The 22,649-nt window shown below is 47.4% G+C and overlaps 1 protein-coding gene across 10 annotated transcripts in view; it reads left to right on the top strand.

Annotated features, from left to right (window-relative positions):
- The window catches only part of LOC310888667 (homer protein homolog 1-like), a gene marked incomplete at its 5' end in the record, with an annotated part of 224,822 nt that overhangs the window by 107,277 nt on the left and 94,896 nt on the right, over positions 1-22,649 (top strand). The window lies entirely within an intron of this gene.

Below are 22,649 nucleotides of genomic sequence, written 5' to 3'. Positions count from 1 at the left end.
TATATCATATATTTACAATTTTATTTGACCATTAACCGTTATTTTTTCCTTTTCCTCCTTCTCTCATGACTGGAGGGCCCGTGATTTTTTGTTTTGACTGAATTCACACTGCTCGTCTTGTTTTTCTTAGCTATCCTCCTTATTTTGGGACAGTGGGACCTTCCCCTTATATGTTTAGCATACTCCCCAGGGTTATGCCTGCACAATCACTTGTTAATATGCAAGGTTAGTGGAATTTTCCACTGCAGAAACACATTCAACTGCAAGAACACAAGTTTGTTTCTCACAACATTATAATACTCTATCCTCGTTTTCCAGCCTATTTGATTAGTAGCACATTCAAGGGCATATGTATCAGATATTTCCTTACAAAATGGTCTTCCTGATTAAATTGTCCCTTAATCATCCTTTAGATTTCTTCAAATTCTGGGTCATCTTGCCCTTGCCTCAAAGTACATATTTCACATCTTTTCACACAAAACAGAGTTAACTAGTTACTGGCATCAGTGTAAATCGGGTGAAGGAGCAGCCAAACAGAACTCATTGTTATCCAAACAACCATATCCTTCTCAAAATTACTCCCATAATCCCTCTTTTTTATTTAATCTCTGGAAGTTACTGAGAAAAGAAAGGAGAAAAGAAAGAAAAGAAAGTAACCCTCAGGCCCTGTCACTGTTCACCAGAGAGAAGAGATCAGTGCCTGCCCCTCCATTCCCCCTCTCATGAGGAACCATGTAGGCTGCCACGACTTCTCCCCTCAGTCTCCTCTTCTCTAGGCTAAACAAACCAAGTGACTTCAGCCGCTCCTCATGCCTCTTCCCCTCTAGACCCTTCACCATCTTTGTATCCCTCTCACAATTCCCCCCTCTTCTTGTTTTTGTACCTCTTCACATCCCCCTACCCTTAAGTTTTTCCAACATCAGGGTGCAATATTTTTCTTCATATGTCACGGGGGATGGCAGATATACAATGCCATTATCACTAGAATACTAACAAATAGTTGCTTGAGCCAATCCCATCCAGGCAACCACGAGGTCATTTTTTCCCAAATGTCTCTAAATCCCCAGGAAGTGTTGCCTTGAGCCAACTCATGTAAGATCTTGGTTTTCTCCCAAATATTTTTGAGATCAGTCTCAATTCACCCCATTTGGTCTACATACATACAGCAACTAGCATTAATTATAGTGCAAATCCCTCCTTGAAAGGCCAGTAATAAATCCAGTACCATTAGATTCTGGAATACCATCTTTGACAGACTTGACACCTCCTCTTATAGTGCCGGGATCGCATCCAGAGTGTTATTTTCTAATTCTTTGATTACAGCTGATATATTTACAATAGCTTTCTCTAATTCACTCACCCTAACGAAGGGATAAACCACCTCGTGAAACTGTGAAATGCCCTTTTGCTTTTCACTAGAGGATTATCTGGAGTCCTCTTAATTTTGCGTATATAGGTCCCAAGGAGGGTTTGGCTTCGTATGTTTTCAATAATACTTACATTTGGAATTACTGCCCCCAGGGTGCAAGCTCCCTTCCATCCTAGGGGTAACACTTCCCTGGCCCTATTACCACATAACCAATACCTCCCTTTGCCATTCAGGACTGGCCATCTGGTTACCAAATGATCACAGAATCACAGAATTGAAGGGGTTGGAAGGGACCTTGAAAGATCATTGGGTCCAACCCCCCTGCCAAAGCAGGTTCCTTAGAGCAGGCTGCCCAGGTAGGCGTCCAGACGGGCCTTGAATATCTCCAGAGAAGGAGACTCCACAGCCTCCCCGGGCAGCCTGTTCCAGTGCTCCGTCACCCTCACCGTGAAGAAGTTCTTTCGCATGTTGGTGCAGAACTTCCTGTGCTCTATCTTGTGGCCATTACCCCTTGTCCTATCCCCACAGACCACTGAAAAGAGGTTGGCCAAATCCCTCTGTCTCCCACACCTCAGGTATTTATACACACTGATGAGATCCATTCCCTCGTCAAGGTCATCGATGAAGATGTTGAACAAGACCGGACCCAGCACCGATCCCTGGGGAACACCACTAGTCACAGGTCTCCAGCTGGACTCTGCACCACCGATCACCACCCTCTGAGCTCGGCCAGTCAGCCAGTTCTCAACCCACTTTATTGTCCACTCCTCTATCCCACACTTTCTCAGCTTTGCTATCAGGATGTCATGGGAGACAGTACCAAAAGCCTTGCTGAAGTCAAGGTAGATGACATCCACTGCTCTCCCCCCATCTACCCAGCTGGTGATGCCATCATCGAAGGCAACAAGGTTGGTCGAGCACAATTTCCCCTTGGTGAATCCATGCTGACTACTCCTCATAACCTTCTTCTCTTCCGATTGCTTGGAGATGGCATCCAGAACAAGCTGTTCCAACACCTTTCCAGGGACAGAGGTGAGACTGACTGGCCTGTAGTTTCCCGGATCCTCCTTCTTGCCCTTCTTGAAGACCGGAGTGACATTGGCTATCCTCCAATCTTCAAGCACCTCTCCTGTTCTCCAAGACCTATCAAAGATGATAGAGAGCAGTTTGGCAGTCACCTCTTCCAGCTCCCTCAGCACACGTGGGTGCATCCCATCAGGACCCATGGATTTGTGTGCGTTGATCCCACTCAGACGCTCCCGAACCACTCTCTCGTCAACCAGGTGGGAGCCCTCCATTTCCCAGCCCCTTTCTCCTCCCGCCAGGGTCGAGGAGTCGCGGGGGGGTCCTTGAAGCAAAGACTGAAGCAAAGAAAGCATTCAGTATCTCCGCCTTCTTGGCATCTCCCGTTACCAGGACACTCCCCTCGTTCAGCAGGGGACCCACATTATCCCTAGTCTTCCTTTTACTGTTTACATACTTAAAAAAACCCCTTCTTATTATCTTTTATCTCTTTTACAAGCCTCATCTCTAGGTGGGCTTCAGCCTTCCTTGTTGCGCCCCTGCAGGCCCTGACAACACTTCTATACTCCTCTCAAGAGGACAGGCCCTTTTTCCACATTTCATAGACCTTCCTCTTCCTTCTGATCTTATCGATGAGCTCCTTGCTCATCCATGCAGGTTTCCTGCCCCCCTTCCCCAATTTCCTACTCTTAGGGATGCACCAATCCTGAGCTTGGAAGAAGTGCTGTTTAAATGTTGCCCAGCTCTCACAAGCACTCTTGCCTTCTAGCAACCTAGCCCATGAAATACTCCCAAGCAGGTCCCGGAAGAGGTCGAAGTTGGCTCTCCGAAAGTCCAGGGTAGCAATCCTGCTTTTAGCCTTACTTCTTCCACCAAGTTCCATCTTGAACTCCACCATCTCATGGTCACTGCATCCCAAGCTGCCCCCAACCTTCACATCCCTAACAAGCCCATCCCTGTTGGTAAGGACAAGGTCCAGAAGCACCCCCTGCCTCGTCGGCTCCTCCACCACCTGCGTCAGAAAATTGTCTTCAACGCATTGTAGGAACCGTTTGGACTGCACGTGCCTGGCCGAGTTGCTTACCCAACAGACGTCTGGATAATTGAAGTCCCCCATGAGAACCAGCGCCCGTGATCATGAGGCTACTACCAGCTGCTTGTAGAAGGCCTCATCGACCTCCTCCTCCTGATCTGGTGACCTGTAGTACACCCCCACTACAGTGTCCCCCATACCAGCCCGCCCCTTAATTCTCACCCACAAGCTCTCCACTTGTCCTTCACCCTCCCCCAGGTGGAGCTGGGTATACTCTAATTGCTCCCTCACATAAAGGGCAACCCCACCCCCTCGCTTCCCCAGCCTGTCTTTCCTAAAAAGGATATAGCCCTCCATGACAGCGTTCCAGTCATGCAAGCTGTCCTACCACGTCTCTGTGATTGCAACGAGATCGTGGCCCTGTGACCGAACACAGATCTCGAGCTCATCCTGTTTATTTCCCATGCTCCGCGCATTGGTATGCAGGCACTTCAGGGAAGCAGAAGGCGCAGTTACCCCTGGAGGGATGCAAGAAGAAGATTCTGGATGGGGTATTGGGATCATTACCTTCTCTGAGGAGCCCTCAGACAGTCCTATGGGACAACTCGGAGGTTTTTCCCTACTATCTTCAACAGTGACAGCAGTGATAACTTTTCCCAGCCCTTCTCTGTCACTTTTAGCTCCCCTCCCTTCCCCCGTCAAACCTAGTTTAAAGCCCTGGTAATCAGCCCAGAGAGCTTGCTCCCCAACACACTTGTGCCCCACTTGCTGAGTTGGAGTCGGTCAGCAGCCCACATACCCGGCTTCTCAAAGGACTGCCCAAGATCGAAATACCCAGATCCTTGGTCCAGACACCACCCCTCAGCCAGTCATTTACCTGTCCCGTTCTCCTCCTTCTTTCTGGGTCCCGGTCACCCAGCGGGAGGACAGAGGAGAACACTACCTGCACCCCTGATCCCTTCAACAACCTTCCCAGGGATGCAAAGTCCTTTTTAATATTCCTCATTTTTCTAGTTGCAGCTTCCCGGGATCCAACCTGAATGACAACAAGAGGATAGTAGTCCTCCGGTTTAATGAGCTGTGGCAGAGCCTTCCTAACTTCTCTGACACGTGCCCCAGGAAGACAGAACACCTCTCTGGATAGGTTATCTGGGCAACCAATGGGAGCCTCACTGCCCCTCAGCAAGGAGTCTCTGATCACTAAGACTCTCCGTTCTTTTTCTGTGGCACTGGCTGTGATTCAGCGCCCCGTCCGGCCCCGATCCCTATGCTCAATACTTCCCCCAATCTTGACACGCTTCTCCAGGTTGCTTCCCGGGTTTGGACTACTGTCCAGACCCTCAACCTCTTCCTTTTCCTGCCTGAGAGCCTTGAGTCTATTACCCAGGGACACCGTGGGGGTTGGCGGCACCGTGGGTGTCGGGGGCAAACGTCTCTTTCTGCTTCGAGCTGAGACAAGGGTCCAGCCCCTTTTCTCTTGTGGGCGGTCAAGCCCTCTGTACTGCATGTGATCAGCTGGGTCAGCTTCTACCCCTTGCAGGGACTTAGGAGGGGGCTGCTGGGCATCAGTAGGGTCAGGTTGACACCTCCTGTTTGTCACCCTCAGAGACTCCCAGGAATCCCTCAGGCTGCGGATTTCTTGCTGCAGCCCAGCCACCTGCTCGAGGAGTTCCTTGAGCAAGGCACACCTGCACCCATGACAGCCCTCTCTTCCCTCAGTACCTGGGGGGCCTCCACATTCCGGAGCTCCCTGCAGTCACCTGTCTGGACTGCTACTTCCCCCCTCAGGGGATCTACCTGAGTGCCCACATGAACCCAGAGAGGCAGCATCTCCTCCGTTTGGGTTGCCGCCTCGACCTGGCCGCTGCGACGGGTGCCCACCATGGTGAATTCTAGGTGCAACGAGGCAGAGCAGCTGTACAAGAGGCAGAGTAAGCTGTTCTTACTGCCCTCTCAGTAGTCAGGAGTACTTGGAATGGTCCGTACCACTCGGGTTTTAGCTTTGATTCCCTCTACGTTCGTATCAGAACCCAATCTCCTGCTCGGAATGGATGGATCGGACTTCCAAGAGTGGGGTCTGAGCTAACAATCCACAGGTCCTGAGAGATGACAAAGAGGACAACAGCCCAAGTATATAGTTTTTAAGAAAAGCATCTTTTGTCTTGAACTGAGGTAATTCATTCCCTTTGCCCAAGTACAGCAACCCAAAGAGCATTTCATATGGTGAAACTCCCACATCTTTTCTTGGTGCTGTTCGGAGAAGTGCCAGAGGTAAGCACTTTGTCCAGAGGAGATGAGTTTCCAGAACTAACTTAATTGCTTCTTTACTGTCTGATCCGCAGCACCCTTCCAGAAGAGGAAGGATGCCAAGGAGTGTGAAATTCCCATTTAATTCCTGGAGTCCGCATTAGCCCTTTCAATATCTGTGATGTAAAGTGACTTCCTTGATCAGAGTCAATATTTTCAACGATTCCATTCCTGAGAATTATCTGTTCTAGAATTACCTTAGCTACCAAGCTCGCAGTAGCAGATACTGAAGGGAAAGCTTCCACTCACCCTGAGAAGTGGTAGACCAACACTAATAAGTATTTAAATCTACCTATTCTAGGGAGTTCTGTAAAATCTACCTGTACACTTTGGAAGCGTTGAATTCCTGGTTCTCGCCCCTCTTTAGGCTGACTTCTGAAAATTCTCCTACTTATCTTTTCACATACTACACAACTCCTGCATACTTTTTTTAGCCAGAGTATATGTATTCCTATACATACATATTTCTGTAGCAGTGTCACACATTCCTTGAACTCCCCAATGACTCCCTTGATGTAAAACAGTTAATATTTCTCCGGTCCTGACAATAAAAGCTCGTCTACATATTGTAACAGTAACACCCCCTCTGGAGTTTGGAATTGCTCTAAAATCTGCTCTGGAACTTGCCCAAATAAATTTGGTGACTCTGTAAACCCCTGAGGTAAAACTGTTCATCTGTATTTTTGCTTCTGCCCTGTTTCAGGGTCTTCCCACTCGAAGGCGAATGCATCTTTGCTCTCGGAGTCCAGTAGACAGGCCCAGAAGGCATCTTTTAAATCTATCACACTGAACCACTTATGCTCACGTGGGATCTTGCTCATCAGAGTGTCTGGATTTGGAACCACAGGATGCTGCTTCTGCACTCATTGATCTTTCATAGTAGATCCTGTACCAATTGGTAAGAACTATCAGCTGTACTTACTCGCAGGATAGGAGTGTTAAAGGGAGACATGCATGGCTCATATAACACATCTTTAATCAGCCCTTTTATCACTGATTTAGGAAAAATTTATCCTTCAAATGAGATAGGGTATTACTTCTGCTTTATTGCCTCATATTCTTCCCACATACCTGTCTTCAGGGGACGGGTATTAATCCCTTCTCTATTTCACAGAAACACAGAATCACAGAATTGAAGGGGTTGGAAGGGACCTCCAGAGATCATCAGGTCCAACCGCCCTGCCAAAGCAGGTTCCCTAGAGCAGGTTGCCCAGGTAGGCGTCCAGGCGGGCCTTGAATATCTCCAGAGAAGGAGACTCCACAGCCTCCCTGGGCAGCCTGTTCCAGTGCTCCGTCACCCTTACCATGAAGAAATTATTTCACATATTGGTGCAGAACTTCCTGTGACCCGTTTTGTGGCCATTGCCCCTTGTCCTGTCCCCACAGACCACTGAAAAGTGGTTGGCCATATCACTTTGTCTCCCACACTTAAGACTTGGAGAACAAGTCTTACGAGGAGCGGCTGAGGGAGCTGGGGTTGTTTAGCCTGGAGAAGAGGAGGCTCAGGGGAGACCTCATCGCTCTCTATAGGTACCTTAAAGGAGGCTGTAGAGAGGTGGGGGTTGGTCTGTTCTCCCACGTGCCTGGTGACAGGACGAGGGGGAATGGGCTATAGTTGCGCCAGGGGAGGTTTAGGTTGGATGTTAGGAAGAACTTCTTTACTGAAAGGGTTGTTAGGCATTGGAATGGACTGCCCAGGGAGGTGGTTGAGTCGCCATCCCTGGAGGTCTTTAAAAGACGTTTAGATGTAGCCCTTAGTGATATGGTTTAGTGGAGGACTTGTTAGTGTTAGGGCAGAGGTTGGACTAGATGATCTTGGAGGTCTCTTCCAACCTAGACGATTCTGTGATTCTGTGATTCTGTATTTATAAGCATTGATAAGATCCCCTCTCAGTCTTCTCAAGGCTGAACAGACCCAGGTCTCTCAGCCTTTCCTCATAGGGAAGATGCTCCAGGCCCTGTAGCATCTTTGTGGCCCTCCGCTGGACTCTTTCCAGGAGATCCCTGTCTTTTTTGTACCGGGGAGCCCAGAACTGGACACAGTACTCCAGGTGAGGCCTGACCAGGGCGGAGTAGAGGGGGAGGATCACCCCCCTTGACCTGCTGGCCACGCTCCTTTTAATGCACGCCAGGATCCCATTGGCCCTCTTGGCCACGAGGGCACACTGCTGGCTCATGGTCAACCTGTCGTCCACCAGGACCCCCAGGTCCTTCTCCTCAGAGCTCCTCTCCAGCAGGTCGTCCCCCAGCCTGTACTGATACATCCAGTTGCTCCTTCCCAGGTGCAGGACTCTACACTTGCTGTTATTAAACCTCATTGGGTTTCTTCCTGCCCAGCTCTCCAGCCTGTCCAGGTCTCGCTGAATGGTAGCACAGCCTTCTGGCGTGTTGGCCACTCCTCCCAGCTTTGTATCATCGGCGTACTTGCTGAGGGTGGACACTATTTCCTCATCAAGGTCGTCGATGAAATGCTGAACAAGACCGGACTCAGCACCGATCCCTGGGGAGCACCGCTAGTCACAGGTCTCCAGCCGGACTCTGCACCACCGATCACCACCCTCTGAGCTCGGCCAGTCAGCCAGTTCTCAACCCACCTTACTGTCCACTCATCTATCCCACACTTTCTCAGCTTTGCTACCAGGATGTCGTGGGAGATGACATTTTTTTTATTTCCTTCCTTGACCCATACCATGGGGTCCCTCTCTTTTTCAACAACCTCTGACAATAACTTCACTGACACAGTTACTCCAGTCTGCCAACTTCCTATATGAATGCCCTATTTCATCATCAAATCCCTTCTTAACAAGTTAGTCCCGGCTTCAGGTGTAGACAATTACCCAGTGATCATTTTATCCCCAAGTCTCAGCTCGGTGTCCCCCAAAAGTTGCACTGTTATCCCACCCCCTTCTACTCCTGTGACCTTAAGGGTTTCATTAGTTCATTTAAGCCATGACAGTTTATGGGCCAGCAAAGACCTATCTGCCCCAGTACCTACTAGAAACACAACTTCTTCTTGTTGTGGTTTAACATGGCCGGCAGCTAAGCACCACACAGACGTTCACTCACCCTTCCCCCCCCTCAGTGGGATGGGAGAGATAATCAGGAAAAAAATGAAGCCTGTGGGTTGAGATAGAGATGGTTTATTAGGACAGAAAAGAAATATTAATATTAATAATAATAATAATTTGTACAAAACAAGTGATGCACAATGCTATTGCTCACCACCCGATGCCCGATGCCCAGCCTATCCCCGAGCAGCCGGTCCCCCCACTCTGGCCAGCCACCCCGTATTAATTGTTCAGCATGACGTCAGATGGTATGGAATACCCCTTTGGCCAGCTTGGGTCAGCTGTCCTGGGTCTGTCCCCTCCCAGATCCTGCTGCACCCCCAGCCTGCCCGCTGGCAGGACAGTGTGAGAAGCTGGAAAGTCCTTGGCTTAGTGTAAGCACTGCTCTGCAATAATTAAAACATCAGCGTGTTATCAACATTATTCTCATCCTAAAACCCAAACGCAGCACCCTACCAGCTACCAGGAGGAAAACTAACTCTATCATAGTGGAAACCAGGACAATATCCACCCCTTATTCCATACCATTTATGTGATGCTCGGTTACACAATTTACAAAACAATCCAACTAATCACCACCTTTCATATATGTATATAAAATGTCCACTGAGTTCGTTTAGTCCATGACTGACTTCAGGCTCTATCTGTCACAACTGTCTTTCAGGGCAGAAGAGATGGTGTGTGATGTTGGATCATAGCACGCTGAAGCCCGTTCTGGTTCCATCACTCTGCTGTGCTTGTCAAATTCTATCATAATTCATTCGTCATGACATGTGACTGTTACTATGACACCGTTAATAGGACACTGACATACAGCAATCATGGTAGTGATGACATACAGTATTATAAAGTAATGAACATAATACAATTCAGCTCATGGGCTATTCTCACCCAGTATTAAATCCCCTTGAGGTACACACCGGACCTCCCCATTCTTCTGCATTACCCACCAAGTCCACCCACGTCCCTGGGGAAAAGCAATCCCACGAATGGGTTTGCCTTTTCCTGAGGCAGGAGTAGCCCAGACTGTCTTACCAGCACATTTCTTACATGCACTACAGGAACTATGTCCCCTTCTACAGTGCGTAACAGGTTTGATTGGGCAGGTCCAGCTTGGTTGGCAGATTCCCCTATTGTTGACTAACCAGGTAGCCTTTGCCAAATGCGTATCCCAATGTTTGAATGTCCCAGCACCCATTGCCTTCAGTGTAGTCTTCAACAGTCCATTGTATCGCTCAACTTTCCCAGAGGCTGGTGCATGATAGGGGATGTGATACACCCACTCAATACCATGTTCTTTGGCCCAAGTGTCTATAAGGTTGTTTCGGAAATGAGTCCCGTTGTCTGACTCAATTCTCTCTGGGGTGCCATGTCGCCATAGGACTTGCTTTTCAAGGCCCAGGAGAGTGTTCCGGGCGGTGGCATGGGGCACAGGATATGTTCCCAGCCATCCGGTGGTTGCTTCCACCATTGTAAGTACGTGGCGCCTGCCGTGGCGGGTTTGAGGGAGTGTGATGTAATCAATCTGCCAGGCCTCCCCATACTAACATTTCAGCCATCATCCTCCATACCAAAGAGGCTTTCACTGCTTGGCTTGCTTGATTGCAGCACATGTTTCCCAGTCATGGATAGCCTGTGCAATAGTGTCCATGGTCAGGTCCACCTCTTCATCACGAGCCCATCTGTATGTTGCATCTCTGCCTCAATGGCCTGAGATTTCATTGGCCCATTGAGCTGTAAATAATTCACCTTTATGTTGCCAGTCCAGATCCACCTGAGCCACTTCAGTCTTAGCAGCCTGATCCACCTGCTGGTTGTTTCAGTATTCTTCAGTGGCCCGATTCTTGGGTACATGTGAGCATCTATCTACATGGCGTACCTTTACAACCAGGTTCTCTACCCGGGCAGCAATATCTTGCCACAATGCAGCAGCCCAGATGGGTTTGCCTCTGCCTTGCCAGTTGTTCTGCTTCCATTGCTGTAACCACCCCCACAGGGAATTTGCTACCATGGATCAGTATTGTGGTGGGTCTGGCTGGGATGGAGTTAACTTTCCCTGCAGCAGCCCCGTACAGTGTTGTGCTCTGCACTTGTAGCTAGAACAACACTGGTATCACAGCAGTGTTTTGTCTATTGCTGTGCAATTCTGGCATCAGGACTCACCCCAACCCACCAAAATCCAGCAGGCTGGGAGTGGGCAATGTGAGAAAAAAATCTCAATAATTTTCTTCAGACAGGATTTTCTGTGAAGCTATTTTATTCGCGATTGCAATGGCAGGCGTCCTGCCCATTAGGAGCGCATTTTACTAAACAAATCATAACCTTTTATTCCCTATTACCCGACGCCTGATCACCTCCCCTGTTTCCTCATTGGCTGAGTACTACAGGTTCACAAGCTACTCGACGCTCCTCTATACCATATATGTACAATTTTTCCTTTTTTCAACCCTTTAATTTCTCCTTTTTCCCTTTTTTTTTCTCCTTTCTTATGTTTAGAAAACTTGTGATCTTTGTTTTTTTTACTGTTCTCACACTGCTCATCCTGTTTTTCTCAAGCTTCTACCTTATTTTGGAACAGTGAGGCCTTCTACTGTCCACTTATGTACTTAGCATTTCTCCTTATTATGACTACACAACTACCTCTGAATACAGAAGGTTAGCTTTCTACTGCAGGAACACATTCTACTTCAAAAACATGTTCTACTGCAAAAACACAACTTAGTTTCTCACAGCAAGAGATGGGGAGAGGACAGCGCAAGGGCAGCTGACCTAAACCAACCAAAGGGATATTCCATACCATATTTCACACTCATCATTAAAAGGTAGGAAAGGGGAAAGAAAGGGGGGGGCTGTCATTGTGGAAGCATCTGTCCTTCCGAACATCCGCTACGAGTATTGAGGCCCTGCTTCCGAGGATGTGGCCGAACATTGCTCGTTGATGGGAAGTAGAGAGTGACGATAACTACTGAGTGATCTCCACATCCTTATCTCAACCCTTGGGCCCTTTGCATCATATTTTCTCCCCCTTTCCCTTTGAGGAGGGGGAGTGAGAGAGCAGCTGAGGTGGAGCTCTGCTGTCCACCTGAGTAAAACCACCACAGAGATAGAGAACTGGCCATTTTTCTCGTTCAGCAATATCTAAAGCCAGCTGGATGGCTTTCACTTCTGCAAACTGACTGGATTCACCTTCTCCCGCAGCAGCTTCTGCAACTTGGTGTGTAGGATTCCATACAGCAGCCTTCCACCTCTGATGCTTTCCCACAATACAACAGGACCCATCAGTGAACAAGGCATATTTCTTCTCATTTTCTGGTAGCTTGTTGTACAGTGGGGCTTCTTCAGCATGGACCACCTCCTCCTCTGGTGAGATCCCAAAATATTTGCCTTCTGGCCAGTCCATAATCACTTCCAAGATTCCTGGGCGACTGGGGTTTCCTATTGGAGCCCGTTGAGTTATCAGCAGAACCCACTTAATCCATGTAGCATCAGCTGCATGATGTGTAGAGGGGATCCTTCCTTTGAACATGCAGCCCAGTACCGGCACTCAGGGTGCCAGGAGGAGCTGTGCTTCTGTACCAACCACTTACAAAGCCAATCGAACTCCTTCATATGCTGCCAATATATCTTTTTTGGTTGGAGTGTAGCAGGCCTCAGATCCTCTGTATCCCCAGCTCCACAACCCTAGGGACAATAATTGCAGAGTGATCTCCCTGTCCTTATCTCAGCCCTTGAGCCCTTTTTATCGCATTTTTTCCCCCTTTCCTTTTGAGGAGAGAGAGTCTGAGAGAGGTTGTGGTGGAGTTCAGCTGCTCACCTGAATAAAACCCCCACAGTCCTTTCTGGTGCCCCACGCTGGGTGCCAAAAGGACTGTTGTGTTTTAACCCGGTTGGCAGCTAAGCACCACCCAGCTGTTCGCTCACCCTTTCCTCCCTGCCATGGGATGGGGGAAAGAACTGAGAAAAAAAAGTGAAAGCTTGTGGGTTGAGATGAAGACAGTTTATTAGGACAGGAAAGAAAAAATAATAATAGTAAGTTTGGGTCAACTGTCCCGGTTCTGTCCCCTCACAGCTCCTGATACAACCTCAGCCTGCTCACTGGCAGGAGAGAGCAAGAAGCTGAAAAGTCCTTGGCTTAGTGTAAGCACAGATCTGCAGCAACTAAAACATCAGCATGTTATCAACATTATTCTCGTCCTAAATCCAAAGCCAAAGTACAGCACCATACCAGCTACTAGGAGGAAAATTAACTCTATCCTTGCCAAAACCAGGACAATTCTTCATTGTGTCTCATCACTATATTTATCAAGGGCTCTCCATGGGACCAGCTTTCTGAGAAGCCGTGCCTCCCTGTTGTGGTTTAACCCGGTCGGCAGCTAAACACCACACAGCCGTTCGCTCACCCTCCCCCCTCCCTCTCTGGGATGGGGGAGAGAAACGGGAAAGTGAAGCCTGTGAGTTGAGATAAACACAGTTTATTAAGACAGGAAAATAATAATAATAATAATAATATTGATAATAGTACTACTACTAATAATGTGTACCAAACAAGTGATGCACAATTGCAATTGCTCACCACCCGCTGACCGATGCCCAGCCTATCCCCGAGCAGCCGGCCCCCCCACCCCGGCTAGCCACCCCGTATTAATTGTTCAGCATGACGTCAGATGGTGTGGAATACCCCTTTTGCCAGTTTGGGTCAGCTGTCCTGGGTCTGTCCCCTCCCAGCTCCTGATGCACCCCCAGCCTGCTCGCTGGCAGGACAGAGCGAGAAGCTGGAAAGTCCTTGGCCTGGTGTAAGCACTGCTCTGCAACAATTAAAACATCAGCATGTTATCAGCACCCTTCTCATTCTAATCCAAAACATAGCACCCTACCAGCTACTGAGAAAATTAACTCTGTCCTAACTGAAACCAGGCACTCCCCTATTCTGAATTTATAACAGCAAACAATCTCTCCTCCTTCTTCCACTCTGGACACTCCCATTTGAAGTGACCGGCCCAGCCACACTTAAAATATCTTCTTAAAGCTTGTCCCTGCTAGGATTTATGTTGCAACACAGGTAGCTTTCTCTGTTTGTCATTCCTTCGTCTCTCTTCTTCTCCCTTCCATCCTATGTCCAACTTCCCCTGAAAGTTTTATTCCTCTGTCTCCAACTCTCTGCCTCACTACCTGGCCCACTATGGAGACCATTAGACCTCTCTGCTTTTCCTTCTTGTCTCCCCTCCTTACATACACCTTTTTGGCCTCCTGCAGGAGGGTCTCCAGTGACTGTGCGCTCCATCCTTCCACCTTCTGGAGCCTTTTTTCTATATCCAGATACACTTTAGTCACATAGTGTACTTTCAAAAGCCCTTGGGCTACTGGGTCCTCAGAATTCATCCCCAAGTACTTTATCATTCTGTCCCTAAGTCTTTCCAGAAAGTTGCTAGGGGATTCATCCTTTTGCTGTTGGATTTCAAACGCCTTGATAAAATTCTAGGACATTGGTACCGCTTCCCTAATTCCCATTACTATTATATCCCTCAAGTCTCTCATATGATTTCTGTGTTGTGGGTTGTTATTAACCCAGTTGGGGTCAGCAAGCTGATATTTCTGCTCTATTGGAATTACTCCCGGTCCTGGGGGGTTGGTTCTTTCCCATTCTTGCATAGCTGCCCACCTCATCATTCCCTGCTCTTCTCCAGTGAATAACAAATCATAAAATCATAGACACATAGAATGGCTTGGGTTGGAGGGACCTTAAAGATCATCTAACTCCACCCCCCCTGCAGTAGACAGAGATGCCACCCACTAGATCATGGTTGGCCAAGGCCCTATCCAGCCTGGCCTTGAACACCTCCAGGGATGGGGCATCCATAACTGCTCTTGGCAACCTCTTCTAGTGCCTCATTATCCTTAAAGTGAATAATTTCCTCTTAAGTCTAGTCTACATCTATCCTCTTTTATTTTAAAACCGTTCCCCCTTGTCCTATCATTATTTACCTGAGTAAAGAGTCCTTCTTCAGGGACTCAAGACTGACATCAGTTCCCCCCAAGGAATACAAATTATGCCCTAGAAACTGATCTAACTGTTCTAGGGTCCTCATTTAAAGACTTCATTCCCTTCTTAAAATTCCTAACTTCCCCATTGGTAAGGGGGAGTTCACATAACCTATTTGTCCTTGTCCCACTGGGACCTCCCTAAGAGGATACATAGGAGTGTTAGTACTGTTAGTATCAGGGAAGGGGAATTTCTCAGTATCTCTTCTAGATTGTTCTAATTCTTGCCAGAGCCTACAGTGCACTCCTTCTCTAGGCAAAGAGTTAATTGCAGTCCCTGGCTCCCTTCCTGGAGCAACTGCTGCTGCCGCCGGTGCAATATTAGGATTACAGGAAGGGGGTAAATTATCCAAGGGTTCCCATCGACCCGTCCTTCCCTCTGACTCCTCTTTCTCCTGGTCCTGATCCCTTTTCAATAAAAATGACTTACCCCCTGCATCCAGCAAGCAGCATAACTTGACTCCTCTGAAAAAGGAGTCTTATTGTTTACATATAAATTTAAAGCCTGAATTTTCATCAGACCTGTATTTTGGCCAAAATATTGATGTTTCCTTAATTGATTCCTTTGTCCAGATTAATACACAATATTTAATCATTTTCTTTTTATCATTTCCTCTAATTCTGGGATTACCCAACACTTGATTCCTCCCATTTCCTCATTGGCTGAGTACTACAGGTTCACAAACTATTCAACACTTATTAGTATATCATATATTTACAATTTTATTTGACCATTAACCGTTATTTTTTCCTTTTCCTCCTTCTCTCATGACTGGAGGGCCCGTGATTTTTTGTTTTGACTGAATTCACACTGCTCGTCTTGTTTTTCTTAGCTATCCTCCTTATTTTGGGACAGTGGGACCTTCCCCTTATCTGTTTAGCATACTCCCCAGGGTTATGCCTGCACAATCACTTGTTAATATGCAAGGTTAGTGGAATTTTCCACTGCAGAAACACATTCAACTGCAAGAACACAAGTTTGTTTCTCACAACATTATAATACTCTATCCTCATTTTCCAGCCTATTTGATTAGTAGCACATTCAAGGGCATATGTATCAGATATTTCCTTACAAAATGGTCTTCCTGATTAAATTGTCCCTTAATCATCCTTTAGATTTCTTCAAATTCTGGGTCATAACTTGACTCCTCCTCTGAAAAAGGAGTCTTATTGTTTACATATAAATTCAAAGCCTTACAAACCCAATCTTCATCGGACCTGTATTTTGGCCAAAATACTGAAGTTCTTTTTATTGGCTCTTTAGGCCACACAACTACACAGCATCTAACCATTGTTTTCTTATCTTTATCCCTGGTCCTAGGGTTGTTTTTTCAATTCCTTACCATCCTTCTCAAAAGACTATCTTTAGGCACAACTTTACTGTTCACAGGGGTACCACACACCTGTATCTAGGATAAGGGAAGATGGGGGTTGTACTGCTGAGCACTGTACTGTACCGTACACCGTATAGGCTCTCTAATTTCCTGAGAATCTCTTTCACTCTTTTATTTCATGGGACCGCAGAACCACGGATCAGGACTCCCCACTTGCTTCACACTAGAAATTGCATCTCAGTCACACCCCACAGAAGAGTCTCCCCAACCCCCGGGGCAATACTGTAATCAGCTTTCTTACCTTGGTCCATACATGGAATTACTGGGTCTATTTCAATAATTGTGCCTACGTTTTCCCCTAATGCTTCACAGAGCCCGTCTTCAGCACAGCAGTCTCGGTTATTGTTAGCCATCCCGAGATACCCCACCACCTCCAACAGGACCGCTGAAATCAGCGGGGTGCACCTTTACTGTCTGCTGTGGCAAGAAACCTCCGGCAGGCAACAATATCCTGGACGAGCCTCCAAATTGTGAGAAATATCCCAATATTTTTTTAAGACAGGGTCTCTTGTGAAGCTTATTTATTCACAATTGCAATGGCAGGCGTCCTGCAAGCAGGAACATTCAGCAGAAGTGTGCCATAGCCCTATATCCCCTATTACTCAATGCTTGATTCCTCCCATTTCCTCATTGGCTGAGTACTACAGGTTCAAAACCTACCTGATGCTTGTTACTATGCCCTGTATGTACAGTTTTATTTGACCAACCTTTAATTTCTCCTTTTTTTTTGGAACTGGAAGGGCCCATGATTTTGTGGCTTGCTGTTCTTGTTGATTCCACAGCTTCTTGTCTTGTTTTTCTTAGCCATCCTCCTTATTTTGGGACAGTGGGACCTTCCAATGTCCCCTTATCTGCTTATCTTAACATACTCCAGTTTCCAGCAGGCGGTACACCAGACAGAGCAATGAATAATAAGACCAGGACTAGAGGAGCCCTGCCTCCAGCCAGGGGGAGGAAAAGGACAATGGAGTTTATTGGACTGTGTGGATTCAATGGCCTGACACATCAGACCCACAGGAGTACAAGGCTCTAAAGGACACCAGTGCACAGTGTACTGTAATGCCATCAGGCTACAAAGGGGCAGAACTCATCTCTATCTCTGGAGTGACAGGGGGATCCCAACAGCTAACTGTATTGGAGGCTGAAGTGAGCCTAACTGGGAATGTGGCAAAAGCACCCCATTGTGACTGGCCCAGAGGCTCTGTGCATCCTTTGCACAGACTAGCTCAGCAGAGGGTAGGTACTTCAAGGACCCACGAGGGTGGGGTTTTGGTGTAGCCGCTTTGGAGATGGAGGACACTAAACAGTTGTCTACATTGCCTGGTCTCTCGGAGGGCCCTTCTGTTGTGGGGTTGTTGAGGGTCGAAGAACAGCAGGTGCTGATTGCTACCACAACAGTGCACTGGTGGTAATATCACACCAACAGAGACTCCCTGATTCCCATCCATAAGATGATTTGTCAACTGGAGCCAAGGAGTGATCAGCAAGATTCATTCACCCTTTAATAGTCCCATATAGCCAGTGCAAAAGCCTAATGGTGAGTGGAGACTAACAGTGGACTGTTGTGGCCTGAATGGTCATGCCACCACTGAGTGCTGCTGTGCCAGAAATGCTAGAACTTCAATACGAACTGGAGTCAAAGGCAGCCAAGTGGTATGCCACAATTGATATCACTAATGCCTTTTTCTTAATCCCTTTGGCAGCAGAGTGCAGGCCACAGTTTGCTTTCACTTGGAGGGGCATTCAGTACACCTGGAATCAACTGCTCTGGGGGTAGGGCACTAATAATTGACAAGAAGCATACAAGAAAAACAGAGCTCCAGAATACCTCCTTTCCAAGAAGTCCACCTCCATAGTCTCATGTTCTCTCTTCTCTCCTATGTGGCACAGACAGCTGTTTTCCATAAGATCAGTTGGAGGCCATAGTACAATTGCAAGCCCACTTAATTTATTTTGGCCCAAAACTTTATGCCTAAAGAAGGAAGAATAATTTCTGAATTTCCAGTGACTTCACTGACTAATTTCTCCTATATTAAAACTGGAGAAGTTTTGTGGACAATTAATGCTGGAGATGCTCCAGTCTTTAGTCATACAGCAAATTGTTTACCTGATGAGGCTTGTTGATTCAAGTATAAGCTTTCAGGGATTCCAAATTTTTTCCAGTATTTTTCCACAATAGCAGCCAAAACTTGCATTTGGAGGCAAAGGTTATGAGAGAGAACTGCCTGTTTGATATACTCAGCTACATCTAGATTTGCTCTTCCAATTACTTGTGAGCATAGTGAAGCTCCTGAAACTACTGTAGAAGCTGCCAGTTTTGTTAAATTTGTTTGTGCTGAAGTATCTTAGCTTGCCTTTTGTGGTACTCAATGTTTTTCTGAACCTTCCTGCAATACTCCTCTCCCCCACTTCATCTGAGAATCAGCATATATACATGGAAGCTATTTGTGGGCTTAGCTGACCCCTCAGCTGTAAATTCAGAGAAAAATTGATATTGATGGTAGCTGTGCTCCAGTGCTACTGAAATCTCAGAAGAAGCGAAGGATGCCAAGTAACTCCTTAACTACTCATTTTAATATCCATCAAGAAGGCCATCTCACATAAATAGTACAGGCTTCTATATCAGGCTTGGGAGAGCATTACTTGGTCTCTGATGTTGAAGTTTCTCACCCGTCACCATCCTGAGAAAATGCTGTTATGCTCTATGCACCATTCCAGTTCCTGCTAATCAAAGAATAAAAGATTTCTTTATCTGCACCAGAGAAGTCAGTTTAGACCCTGTGGATTTTGTTCCTCTAGGATTCTTCAATAATCACTGGCTTTGGACTGTTGGAGGTAAGATAGGGATTATGGGTTCATGGAAGCACAAAAAGGCACATGTGCACTGATGTTCAAAAGATTCCTAACTCTATACTGAGAGATTTGCATTAGGACCCATATTGAGAATATCCTTTGGAGCACAGTAACTGACATGTAAGAAAGATTCTTCATAAATTGTTCTGCTCCCAGTTTATGCTATTTTCTGGGAAGTTTTATGGACATTCTTTATAGAGAATTTTTCACGTGGGAATTAAAAAGCACTTTGTGGTGGTTTTACCCTGCTGGGCTGCTGAACTCCACCATAACCACTCCCTCAGTCCCCCGCCTCAAAGGGAAAGGGGGAGAAAATATGATGGAAAGGGCTCAAGGGTTGAGATAAGGACAGGGAGATCACTCAACAATTATCGTCATGGGCAAAGCAGACTCATTATGGGAAGATTAATATAATTTATTGCACTTCAATAGCAGACCAGAACAGTAAGAAACTAAAAGAAAACTCAAAACACCTTCCCCCCATCCACCCTCTTCTACGTCCTCCCCCACGAGTGGCACGGGGGAATGGAGAATGGGGGCTGTGGTCAGTCTGTAACACTTTGTCTCCACTGCTCCTTCATGGTCACTCTCTTCCCCTGCTCCAACGTGGGGTCCCTCCCACAGGATGCATTCCTTCCTGAACTGATCCTATGTGGGCCTCTCACAAGCAACAGCTCTTCAAGAACTGCTCTAATTTGGGTCCATACCACATGGTCCATCCGTCAGGAACAAACTGCTCCAACATGCATCCCACAAGGTGGCAGCTCCTGCATGGGCTCCTCTCCACGGGCTACAGGTCCAGCCCGGAGTCTACCCCAGTGGGGGTTCTCCACAGGCCGCTGCCTCCTTCAGGGCAGATACACCTGCTCCACTGTGGGCTCCTCCACAGGCTGCAGTGTGGAAATCTGCTCCACCGTGGTACACCATGGGCTACAGGGAGACAACCTGTTCCACCATGGTCCTCTCCAGAGGCCACAGGGGAACTTCTGCTCTAGCGCCTGGAGCATCTCCTCTCCCTCCTTCTTCACTGACCTTGGTGTCTTCAGGGCTGTTTCTCACGCCTCTATCTCCCAGCTGCTGTTGTGCAGCAGTTTTTTTCCCTTAAATATGCTTCTACAGAGGTGTAACCAACATTGCTTATTGGCTCATCTCTGGCCAGCGGTGGGTTCCTTTTGAAGCTGGCTGAAACTGGCTCTTATCTAACAAGGAGCAGCTTTTGGAATTTTCTCACAGAGGCCACCCCTACAATCCTATCTGCCCCCCCCCCGCCCCCGCTACCAAAACCTTGCTTTGTAAACCCACACCTACTAACCAATGCTTTATGAAAAGGGCTGTGAATTGTTTAATAAATGTGGCTTAAACTCTTAATAGCACCAGACACATGAGAAAACATGCCTACATTTCATTTCAAGTATACAAATCGTTGGTTTTATGGCTAGTTCTTTCTTGTTCATGTAGGCTGGTTATAAACTTTATTAACTGTCAGTTTTTTTAGTTAAATGGAATCCAATGGTGTCATTATAAGACTTTATCCTGTAATTCAACTGGACATCACAGATTTAGGCTATGTTAGAAAAACTTTAATATGATGTAAATACTGTTGAAATCCTTTGTAAAACTTTAGCTGGTTTTAGTAGAAGCAGCATATCATCTAATATGAACGTATACAAGACAACCAGGGGATCAGGCCCAGCCTGCATGGGTCCATGAAAGGCAAGTCCTGCCTGACCAGCCTCATCTCCTTCTATGACCAGGTGACCTGCCTGGTGGATGAGGGAAGGCTGTTGACGTAGTCTACCTAGACTACATCAAAGCCTTTGACACGGTCTCCCACAGTATTCTCCTGGAGAAGCTGGAAGCCCATGGCTTGGACAGGTACACTCTTTGCTGGGTTAAAAACTGGCTGGACGGCCAGGCCCAGACAGTGGTGGTGAACGGAGTGAAATCCAGCTGGCGTCCAGTCACAGGTAGTGTTCCCCAGGGGTTGGTGTTGGAGCCCACCCTCTTTAATATCTTTATTGATGATTTGGACCAGGGAACTGAGTGCACCCTCAGGAAGTTTTCAGATGACACCAAGTTGGGGGGAAGTGTCAATCTGCTGGAGGAGGGTAGGAAGGCCTTGCAGAGGGACCTGGACAGGCTGGATCAATGGGCAGAGGCCAGTGGGATGAGGTTCAACGTGGCTAAGTGCCGGGTCCTGCACTTTGGTCACAACAACCCCATGCAGTGCTACAGGCTTGGAGCAGAGTGGCTGGAAAGCTGTGCAGAGGAAAGAGATCTGGGGGTGTTGGTCGATGCTCTCCTGAACATGAGCCGGCAGTGTACCCAGGTGGCCAAGAAGGCCAACGGCATTCTGGTTTGTATCAGGAATAGTATAACCAGCAGGACCAGGGAGGCGATCTTCCCCCTGTACTCTGCTCTGGTGAGGCTGCACCTCAAGTACTATGTTCACTTTTGGGCCCCTCACTACAAGAAAGACATTGAGGCCCCGGAGTGTGTCCAGAGAAGGTCTACAAAGCTGGTAAAGGGTCTGGAACACAAGTCCTATGAGGAGCAGCTGAGGGAACTGGGGTTGTTTAGTCTGGAGAAGAGGAAGCTCAGGGGAGACCCCATCGCTCTCTACAACTACCTGAAAGGAAGTTATAGCAAGGTAGGTGTAAGCCTCTTCTCCCAGATAACTAGGAAGAAGGAGTGGCCTCAAGTTGTGCCAGTGGATGTTCAGGTTGGATATGAGGAGAAATTTCTTCTCAGAAAGAGTGGTTAGGCATTGGAACAGGTTACCCAGCGAAGCGGTGGTGTCACAGTCCCTGGAGGAAAGGGTGAAAAAGGGTAGATGTGGTGCTTAGGGAAATGGTTTAGTGACTGATATTGGTGTTAGTGGGATGGTTGGACCAGATGACCTTAGAGGTCTTTTCCAACCTTAAGGATTCTATGATTCTATGATCTCTCCTGTGCAGAAAGGAGCTGGGCCTCTTCAGTCTAAAGAGAAGGCTTGCACATGCAAGGCAAATAGGTGATCGGAAACAGCCAGCATGGCTTTACCAAGGGCAAATCGTGTCCGATAAGGGAAGACCAACCAATGTCATCTACCCCGACTTCTGTAAGGCCTTTGACACGGTACCACATGACGTCCTGCTCTCCAAATTGGAGATAGATGGATTTGATGGGTGGACCATTCAGTGGATAAGGAGTTGGCTTGAAGGTCACACCCAGAGAGCAGTGGTCAATGGCTCTACGTCCAAGTGGAGGCCAGTGACAAGTGGTGTACCTCAGGGGTCTGTCCTCGGACTGGTACTGTTTAATATCTTTATCAACATCATAGACAATGGGATCAAGTGTACCCTCAGCAAATGTGCAGATGGCTCCAAGCTGAGTGGTGCAGTTGATACAAGAGAAGGAAGGGATGCCAGCCAAAGGGACCTGGACAAGCTTGAGAAGTGGGACAACTTGAACCCAGTGAGGTTCAACAGGTCTACGTGTAATGTGCTGCACCTGGGTCAGGGCAATCCCAGGCATGAGTACAGACTGGGAGAAGAACTCACTGAGAGCAGCCCTGCAGAGAA

This window comes from Anser anser, assembly GCF_964211835.1.
Source record: "Anser anser genome assembly, chromosome: W".
Taxonomy (NCBI): domain Eukaryota; kingdom Metazoa; phylum Chordata; class Aves; order Anseriformes; family Anatidae; genus Anser; species Anser anser.
The sequence above is the reverse complement of the archived record's forward strand: the minus strand, read 5'-3'. Positions and strand labels throughout refer to the sequence as shown.